Below are 10,689 nucleotides of genomic sequence, written 5' to 3'. Positions count from 1 at the left end.
CTGATGATGTCCCATGTATTTGGGTCCCTGCCACTTACGTGGGAGAACCAGCTTTGGCCTGGCCTAACTTGGCTTTTGTGACCATTTGGGGAGTGAACCAGCAGATAGATAAGATCTCTCTCTCTCTCTTTCTCTCTTTCTCTCTCTCCCTTTCTCTCTGTGTCTCTCTGATGCTCTGCCATTCAAATAGATCTTACAAAAACAAAAAGCTAGTTCAGCCTCTACCCGTGACTGAATTCCAAAGCCATTTCCACAGTCTCACAGCTACACACACCACCACCACCACCACCACCACCACCACCAGTAACCCAACTCTGCCATATCAATTTCTGTTTCAGTCCACTTCTGCAGACATACCTGAATATCTGAACTAGATAATTTGCAATGAACAGACACTTATTGGCTCACAGTTCCGGAGTCTGGGATGCCCAGCGTCAAGGGACTAGCATGTTTGGAGTTCTGATCCTGAGACAGTGCCTCAGCTGTTGTTTCCTGTGGAGAGAAAACACTTTGTCTTCACATGGCACAAGGGAGGAAAGCAAAGACAGAGGAGGCAGGAGGGCCCCACACGCATCGTTTTTAACAACACTAATCCAAAACTCATGACAGGAACGTTCTCTTGTCCTAATCACCCTTAAAGATGCCACCTGCTGGGGCAGATGTGGTGCAGTAGGTTAAGCTGCCACTTGCAACCCTGGCATCCACATCAGAGTGCAGGTTCCAGTCCTGGCTACTCTGCTTCCAATCAAGCTCCCTACTAATGCCTCTGGGAAAGCAGCCGAAGATGGCTCAAGTACTTGGGCCCCTACCACCCATGTGGGAGACCTGGATATATTTCCAGGCTCCTGACTTCATCATGGCACAGCCCTGGCTGTTGCACTTATTTGGAAGTGAACCAGCAGATGGAAGATCTGTTTCTCTTTCTCTCCCTGTTGCTCTTTCAAATAAATAAATATTTTAAAAGATTCCACTTCTATTTATTATTATTATTTGAAAGGTAGAGTTACAGAGAAATAGAGATCTTCCATCTGCCAGTTCACTCCCCAAATGGCCGCAATGGCCAGGGCTGGGCCACACCAAAGCCAGGAGCTTCTGCCAGGTTTCCCATGTGGGTGCAGGAGCCCAAGCACTTGGGTTATCTTTTGCTGCTTTTCCAAGTGCATCAGCAAGGACACAACCCAGAACCCTTATTAGATGCTGGCATCACAGGCACACTACGCCACAGTGTTACGCCCTCCCCACCCCACTCCACTTCTTAATACTGTTATAACAGCATTTAAATTTCAAATTCAAGCCACAGCAGGTGGGGAGAGAGGACGGGAAGAAATGAGAAAAAGAGAGAAAGAGTGGCCATGTGGAACTTTAGCAAAAGATGCTGCTCGCTGTCTAGAGGAGATGAGAACAGCTACTAAGAAGCGGGGATGGGGTTGGGGGCATTTCTATAAAAGCCAAGGAACCTCCTAGGGGGAAAGAGAAAACTTCACTCTTTTTGAAGTTCAGCATTATTAGAAAATCTCTGATGGGCAAGAAAGGTCACCAAGTAATGTCCCAAAGGTAACAGAGCAGAGAGGGCAGGGTCTGTCTGATGCTGAGGGCACCTGACCTCTGCACGATGTGCTGGGGCAGCAGTGGCCTGTGGCCTGGCCACTTCGTGCTTGCCGCGGGGCTCCAGGATGGAGTAATGAGTTGGGTTCTGGGAGCCCACCGTGGGCACCAGGCGGACCTTTCAGCAAATCAACGGGTATCTCGAACAGCCCATAAGGAATCATCAGGCTGGAGGGTCAATCTTCCAGCATGAAATGCTCTGTGTAAAGGGTCTGAGATTGTTCATTGAACTTATGCAAGGAGTTTGCTAGGAGAGAAGGCAGTGAGGGAGTGGGAGAGGCATGCTAGAAACATGGAGAAGCAAAGTTGGAGAAAGGGAGACCAGCGATCAGAGAAGCTACGACACATTTAGGGCTGTGACATCCCACACCTTGAGAATGCTGCAAAGAGCACTCCCTCCCATACTCCTTTTCCCTTCCCGGGGAAGAACATTTCATTCTTCTTGTTTCCCTTTGTTGGGATACATGAGGAAGTACAGAGGTACAGCTGACCCCCTTAGGAAGAAGGGCAGTACAGACACAGGGCCTGTCCTCTTCCATCTCAGAAAATGCTAGGTCTCACTACGACAGGGACAAGTCAACCTCAGGGGTCTTGTGGATCAGCGCTCCTCCCTTCATTTTCCATGCTCTTATCTGATGTCACAGCAGTCCTGGGAGGCAGCTGAGGAAATCCAGGCCCAGCGAGGTGTGTGCTTTCCCTAGTGGCTGAATTAGCCTGGAAATCAGCCTCAATCTGCTCTGCCCTCCACAGTGATGTCTCCAGTAATGAGAAATCAACCAAGGAACAATGACTGTACGCCAGTGTCTAAGAAGTCTTGGTCCAGAGGCTGAAGAACTGCATGATTTTTTAAAGCTTTCTATTTCTTTGAGATAACATTTTAATTTACATTATACCCAAAGGCTCCATGGCTGCACTAAATAAAGAGTTCAACAAATAAAAATAAAAAGACCATAGTGCAACAAGAAAATAGGCAAAGGCTATAAACAAAAATTCAATGAAAACATATAATCTCATTCATATAATTTTTTAAAAGATTTATTTATTTACTTGAAAGGCAGAGTTACAGAGAGGCAGAGAAAGACTGGTCTTCCATTTGCTGGTTCATTCCCTAAATGGCTGTAACAGCGAGAGTAGGCTGATCCAAAGCGAAGAGCCAGGAGCTTCTTCTGGGTTTCCCATGTGGGTGCGGGGGCCAAAGGACTTGGGCCATCTTCTACTGCCTTCCCAGGCCACAGCAGAGAGCTGGATCAGAAGAGGAGCCGCCGGGACTCAAACCAGCACTCATATGAGATGCTGCACTGCAGGTGCCAGCCAACACTCATGTAATTTTAAAAGTCACACAGTCATGAAAACTAGTAGGATATAATTCCTATTAATTTGTATAACAAAGATTTAATTACTGCACAGTTAAGCCACAGTGTTATCTTTACATGTAATGACATTTCATTATGGCTGCAGCTATCTCCTGGGAAGTTAATTACTGTAATAATTTTTTTTTTGACAGACAGAGTTAGTGAGAGAGAGAGAGAGAAAGGTCTTCCTTTCGTTGGTTCACCCCCCAGATGGCTGCTACAGCCGGCGCGCTGCGCTGATCCAAAGCCAGGAGCCAGGCATTTCCTCCTGATCTCCCATGTGTGTGTAGGGCCCAAGCACTTGGGCCATCCTCCACTGCACTCCTGGGCCAGAGCAGAGAGCTGGACTGGAAGAGGGGCAACCAGGACAGAATCCGGCGTCCCAACCGGGACTAGAACTGGGAGTACCGGTGCCGCAGGCAGAGAATTAGCCTAGTGAGCTGCAGCACCGGCCTGTAATAATTTTTAATAGCAATAACTGTAAGTTATTAATGGTAAATGTATCTGTTTGGAGCAGGGCATATATGCAGGTACTTTGAAAAATTCATGGAACTGTGTATTATGAAAAAACTATGCATGGATTTCAAAATTCTTTTTGCACAAAAATAAACATCTTTTAATTCCATTGGTCTTGAACTCTTTGAAGTAATCTCACACATGGGCCCAAGTGAAGGCCTGATGGCTTCTGAAATCATAAAGGACCATTTCTCATGAGCGATCCATAGGGAGCAGAATGCCTGAGTGAGGGATGGTAAACTTACATCACTGCTAGTACCGTGGCTGGAATTCTCGATGTTTGCAGGGAAGTTATTAAACTTATACAGTATATGGTATCTTACTGTATACTCAGCAGCAACTTTGACAAGGAATAAGAACTGAGTGTGGGGCCAGTGTTGTGGCTTGGCAGGTAAAGCCATCACCTGTGACACTGACATCCCATACGGTGCCAGTTCACGTCCTGGCTGCTGCACTTCTGATCCAGCTCCTTGCTATTGGCCTGGGAAAAGCAGCAGGTGATGACCCAAGTACCTGAGGCCTTGACACCCACATTGGAGGCCTAGTTGAAGCTCCTGGCTCCTGACTTTGGCCTGGCCTAACCCTGGCCTTTGCAGCCATCTGGGGGTAAACCAGTGGATGGAAGATCTCTGTCTCTCCTACTCTCTCTGTAACCTTTCAAAATAAATAAATAAATCTTAAAAAAAAAAAAAGAACTGAATGCTGTCATTGTACTGCCAAGGCAAAGAACCAAAGGCCAGGAAGTCAGCCAGGATGAATCATGAGATTTACCCCAGCCCTGGGGGTAGATTGCAAGCACCCAGGAGTATTGGGCAACCTGGGTGGTGTGGGAGAGAGATTTCAGGAGAAAGGGCGGGGTGTGTTAAAACTCACTAGGACAGGGAAACCAATGAAGTAAAAAAAAGTAAAAGCATTAGCAACCTTTTTGGGATATTACCTTGACTATTACCTTGAATTCTTCCAAAAACTTTCAATAGCCTGATGGAGGAATTGCAGCTCATAGGAGAGGAGTTGTGCAAATCTCCCTGCAAGGTTATACTTGTCCTTGAGATACTGCACCAGCACCCTCCTCTGTGATCGTATCTACTCACTACAGAGCATTTGGATAATAATCCACACAGAGTTCGGCAGGCATCTGTGCTAGGGGACTCCAGCAAGAAAGGCACTGACGTCCAATAGTCAGTCTAGAAGGCAAGGCTCCAAAGTGCAAGGGCACCATATCCCCTGTACCAGTCACCCTGGCCTCAAAGCTCAGGTCGTACTGGGTTTTAGAAATGAGGTCAATACTAACAATGATGAGCTTAAGTATAAGGATTTAACTTCACAAGATTAGAGCCATTTTGGACATAACTGCCATCTTGTGTTTTAGGTAACCCTGAGAGTCATACCAAACCTGATGGGATAAGCCAAGTCATAAAGATAACCTGCAGGGGGACAGGGGGACACAGACATTGGTAGTGACCAAGACTGCTCCAGCTCACAGAGCAAATTCGTTAGATGAGATAGACAGAGACTTCCAGACCCAGGACAGGCAGGACGTGCGCTATGCTCCTCATAAGCAGGAAGCAGCTATAGAAGATATGATGATCCTATGCCCTTCAACATCATTTAGGGTTAAGGGAATGGGGGCTGGTGTTGTGGCGTAGCAGGTAAAGCCACCGCCTGCAGTGCCGGCATCCCATATGGGTGCCGGTTCGAGTCCTGGCTGCTCTACTTCCAATCCAACTCTCTGGTATGGCCTAGGAAAGCAGCAGAAGATGGCCCAAGTCCTTGGGCCCCTGCCAACACACAGGAGTCCTGAAAGAACCTCCTGGGTCCTGGCTTCGGATCAGCATAGCTCTGGCTATTGCAGCCAATTGAAGAGTGAACCAGCGGATGGAAGACCTCTCTCTCTGCCTCTCCTTCCCTCTCTGTGTTACTCTTTCAAATAAATAAACTAATCTTAAAAAAAAAAAGGATTAAGGGAATGGAGTCTCTGAGGGGGGAATGTTGTAGGCAGGCACACAGGATAAAATTGATCAGCTTTGTGAGCTGGAAGACCACACCTTCACCATTCCCCTGTGTGATCTCATGCCCCTACCTAACCACACCTGTGTGCCCACTGGCCAACCAGACTAATTAACCACTCCCCTTTGGAAGTGGATTAAAGGCCTGAAACACAGTGGGCCTGGCCCTTTTTTCCTTTTGTCCTGGACCTGCTGGTTGCCCCTGTGCCTCTGGGGCACGTGGCCTTCGGGCCACCCACTCCATTCTTCCTGCCTGCATTCTCCTCCACGTGACGTGCTCCTGGTACACGGTATGAATCCAGATTTATCTCTCTTTTAGATAAGGCCCTCACTCTCCTATGTATTTCTTTAGCTGAATAAAAAGCTTAAAACTTATATATAACAAAAGATAATCTGCTGGTGTTGTCTGGCTGGGCCAGATGTTCCTTATTTAACTCGAAATATTTGCAGTTCCTTGCTCCTGGCTTCCACTTGGCTCAGATCAGGCTATTGTGGTCATTCTGGGGAGTGAACTAGCAGAAGGAAATGTCCTGGCTCCAGCTCTGTCTCCCTCTCCCTCTGTTGCTCTTTCAAGTAAATAAATTAATATATATATTTTTAAAAAAATCTTTAGGGCCGGCGCCGTGGCTCACTAGGCTAATCCTCTGCCTGTGGCACCGGCACCCCAGGTTCTAGTCACAGTGGGGGCACTGGTTCTGTCCCTGTTGCTCCTCTTCCAGTCCAGCTCTCTGCTGTGGGGGCCCGGGAGGGGAGTGGAGGATGGCCCAGGTCCTTGGGCCCTGCACCTGCATGGGAGACCAGGAGGAAACACCTGGCTCCTGGCTTTGGATTGGCGCAGCGTGCCGGCCGCAACGCGCTCGCCGTAGCGGCCACTTGGGGAGTAAACCAATGGAAAAAGGAAGACCTTTCTCTGTGTCTCTCTTTCACTGTCTAACTCTGCCTGCCAAAAAAAAAATCTTTAGGCCGGCACCGCAGCTCAATAGGCTAATCCTCCGCCTGCGGCACCGGCACACCAGATTCTAGTCCCTGTCGGGGTCCCGGTTGTCCCTCTTCCAGTCCAGCTCTCTGCTCTGGCCCAGGAGTGCAGTGGAGGATGGCCCAAGTGCTTGGGCCCTGCACCCCATGGTAGACCAGGAGGAAATGCCTGGCTCCTGGCTTCAGATCAATGCAGTGTGCTGGCTGCAGCACGCCGGCCGCAGCGGCCATTGGAGGGTGAACCAACGGTAAAGGAAGACCTTTCTCCCTGTCTCTCTCTCTCTCTCACTGTCCACTCTGCCTGTCCAAAAAAAAAAAAAAAAAAAAAAATCTTTAAACTGGTGTAATTTTGTCCTTTGTAAGTATTGATTCTCAGGGGTCTGTCCTAACCCATTTTCTTTTTTACTCTTTTTTTTTTAATAAAAAATAAAAAGGATTTGTTTATTTATTTGAAAGTCAGAGAGAGAGGTTCCAACTGCTGGTTCACACCCTAGATGGCCACAAAGGCCAAAGCTGAGCCAGGCTGAAGCCAGAAGCCAGGAGCTTCATCTGGGTCTCCCACATGGGTGGTAGGGGCCCAAGCACTTGGGTCATCTTCCGCTGCTTTCACGAGCCATTAGCAGAAAGCTAAATCAGAAGCGGAGCAGCTGGGACAAGAACTGGCACTGGTATATGTTGCAGACAGCGGCTTTACATATTTTGCCATGACACCAATCCCTCTTTTTTACTCTTAACATGAAATCCACTGACTTTCAGTAAGTCCTTAAGTGGATTTGGGCAACAGAGTCCCTCACTCCCTGAAATGGTCCTGGGCACAATACAACAAATAGACACGGAATTTCATCTTTAAATAGCACTGCTCTGTATTAAGTACAAACCACCTTGTTCCAACCCTTGGTTTTAACCTCTCCTCTGTGCAGATAAACCCCAGATCCATTCCCCAACACTATCCTGAGGTCCAGATTGCTATAGCCAACTAATTTCTGGAAATACAGGTACCACACATTTTAACACATTCAAAAATCAACACAGCACCCTTCCCCCATATCTGTTCCTCTTCCTGTGCTTCCTGTTTCAGTGAATTTCAACTATGCACCCAGTTACCCAACTCAGAAAACTGCAAATTAGGGCAGGCACTATGTTGCAGGGAGACCTAGATGGAGCTCCAGGCTCCTGGATTCAGATTGGCTAAGCCCTGGCTGTCACAGGCATTTGGGGAGTGAACCAGCAGATGGCAGGCCCATATTCTCATTCTCTCTCTCTCTCTCTCTCTCTCTCTCTCTCTCTCTCTCATAATAAACATTTTAAAGTAAGAAAACTAGAAATCATACTTAATTCCTCCCATTCCCACTCTTATACTCCCAAAATCTAATAAATGAACATATTCAGGGCAGGCATTGCCTCTTGGAACGGGCACCTGCATCTCACATCAGAGTGCCAGTTCATATCCCAGCTGCTCTGCTTCTGATCCAGCTCCCTGCTAAGAGAGTCCAAGTGCCTGGGCCCCAGTTACCGATGTGGGAGACCCAGATGGAGTTTCTGGCTCCTGGCTTTGGCCTTGCCCAGCCCCAGCTGTTGCAGACATCTGGGGGAGTAAATCAAAGATGGAAGATCTCTCTCTTTCTCTCCCCACCTTCCACCATCAATCTTTCAAGTAAATAAATAAATCTTAAAAAATAAACAACTTGCCACATCTTACTGATGCCACAGTCTAAGCACAGTCTAGTGCTTCTTTTCCACCTAGTGCCTCTTTCTTAACACAACGGTGGCAAGCATTAGAGGTTAGAACACAGCTCCTGGAGCGGGACTGCTTGGGTGTGCCTTCTGGGTCTGCTCATCTTCAGTATGAGCAACACAGTAGTGCCTTAATTTTTGTGTGTGAATAGCACCTGCATAATTGTGAAAACACTTAATTTGTACTGGATAGGGTCAGGCTTTTTTAGTAAGTATTAGGTGTTTGCTAATATTAGGACAAGGCCGAGTTCTGCCCTTCATCTCAGATCACTCCAGCAGTCTCGCTCCCTGCTTCATAGCCAGTCATCATTCTGAAAGGGAGCTCACATCACTTCAACTTTCAATGGATTATTTTTGTTCTTAAAACCAAGTCCAAAGTCCTTAACAGCACTTGCTTAGTAGGGGGTGTTGAGCTTCGCCTTTAAGATGCCCATGTACCACATCAGAGCACTTTGGTTAACATCCCAGTTCCTAATTCTAGTTTCCTGCTAATACAGCTCCTGGAAGCAGCAGGAGATGGCTCAAGTAGTTAGATGCCTGATACCCATGTGGGAGACCTGGATCTTATTCTGGAGCTGGTATGGTGGCATAGTGGGTAAAGCCACCCCCTGTAACACTGGCATCCCATATGGGCACCAATCTGTGTCCCAGCTGCTTCACTTTAAAAAAAAATGATTTATTTAAAATATAAATTCTGTGGCTGGTGCTATGGCGCAGTGGGTTAACGCCCTGGCCTGAAGCACTGGCGTTCCATATGGGTGCCGGTTCGAGACCTGGTTGCTCCACTTCCAATCCTGCTCTCTGCTATGGCCTGGGAAAGCAGTGGAGGATGGCCCAAGTCCTTGGGCCCCTGCACCTACATGGGAGACCTGGAGGAAGCTCCTGGCTCCTGGCTTTGGATCGGCACAGCTCTAGCCGTTGCAGCCAATTGGGGAGTGAACCATTGGATGGAAGACCTCTTTCTCTCTCTCTGCCTCTCCTCTCTCTGTGTAACTCTGACTTTCACATAAATAAATAAATCCTTTTAAAAAATTAAAAAATATAAATTTTGTAGGTATAGCTTTTTGGAATATAGCGGTTCTTTCCCCATACCTGCCCTCCCACCCTCACTCCTGTCCCACCTCCTACTCCCTCTCCCATCCCATTCTTCATTAAGATTCATTTTTAATTATCTTTATATACAGAAGATCAGCTTAGTATATACTAAGTAAAGATTTCAACAGTTTGCACCCACGCATACATTAATTCTCATAGTATAACACATTAAGAACAGAGATCCTACATGAGGAGAAAGTACACAGTGATTCCTGTTGTTGATTTAACAATTGACACTCTTATTTATGATGTCAGTGATCACCCAAAGTGCTTGTCATGAGCTGCCAAGGCTATGGAAGCTTTCTGAGTCCACAAACTCAGTCAGTATTTAGACAGCACCATAAGTAAAGTGGAAAGGTACCTCCTTCTTTTATGGTCCCTCCTTTCCACTGGGATCTCACTCAGAGAGATCTTTCATGTAGGCCATTTTTTTGCCACAATGTCTTGGCTTTCCATGCCTGAAATGCTTTCATGGGCTTTGTAGCCAGATCTGAATGCCTTAAAGCTGATTCTGAGGCCAGAGTACTGTTTACGGTGATTGTCATTTTATGTCTGCTGTATGGCCTGCTTCCCATGTTGGATCATGCTCTCCTTTTTAATTCTACCTATTGTCATTAGCAGACACTTGGTCTTATTTATGTGATCACTTTGACACTTATTCCTATCTTTATGATCAGTTATGCACCTAAAATGATCACTTTAGCTAGTACAATGGCATTAGTACCTGCTAACTTAATGAGATTTGGAGTTCCATAGCAAGTTTTTAGCTTTACCCTTAGGAGTAAGTCCAAGGGAACATGTGCCAAAGTGTACATCTCCTCCCTCTCTTATTCTCACTCTTATTTTTTTATTTTTTAAAATATTTATTTTATTTATTTGAAAGACAGAGTTACAGAGAGAGGTACAGACAGAGAGAGAGGTCTTCCATCCACCGGTTCACTTGTCAGATGGCCGCAACAGCTGGAGCTGTGCTGATCTGAAGCCAGGAGCCAGGAGCTTCTTTCAGGTTTCCTCCATCTTGTTGCAAATGACCGGATTTCATTTTTGTTTTTACCACTGTGTAGTATTCCATAGAGTACATATCCCATAATTTCTTTATCCAGTCTTCAGTTGATGGGCATTTAGGTTGATTACATGTCTTAGCTATTGTGAATTGATCCGTTCCCCTGCTAATGGCTGTGGAAAGCAGTGGAAAAATGGCCCAAGTGCTTGGGCCCCTGTAGCCATATGGATACCCGAATGAAGCTCCTGTCTTTGGCCTGACCTAGCCCTGATTTTCACATGCATATGTAGAGTGAAACAGTAGATGGGAGCTGTCTATTTCTGTTTATCAGATAAAAAACAATTCAGGGGGCTGGTGCTGTGGCATAGCTGGTAAGGCTCCTGCCTGCAGTGCCAGCATCCCA

The sequence above is a fragment of the Oryctolagus cuniculus genome, chromosome 13, assembly GCF_051225735.1.
Source record: "Oryctolagus cuniculus isolate XC-2025 breed Fujian yellow rabbit chromosome 13, ASM5122573v1, whole genome shotgun sequence".
Classification (NCBI taxonomy): domain Eukaryota; kingdom Metazoa; phylum Chordata; class Mammalia; order Lagomorpha; family Leporidae; genus Oryctolagus; species Oryctolagus cuniculus.
This window is presented reverse-complemented; position numbering follows the sequence as displayed.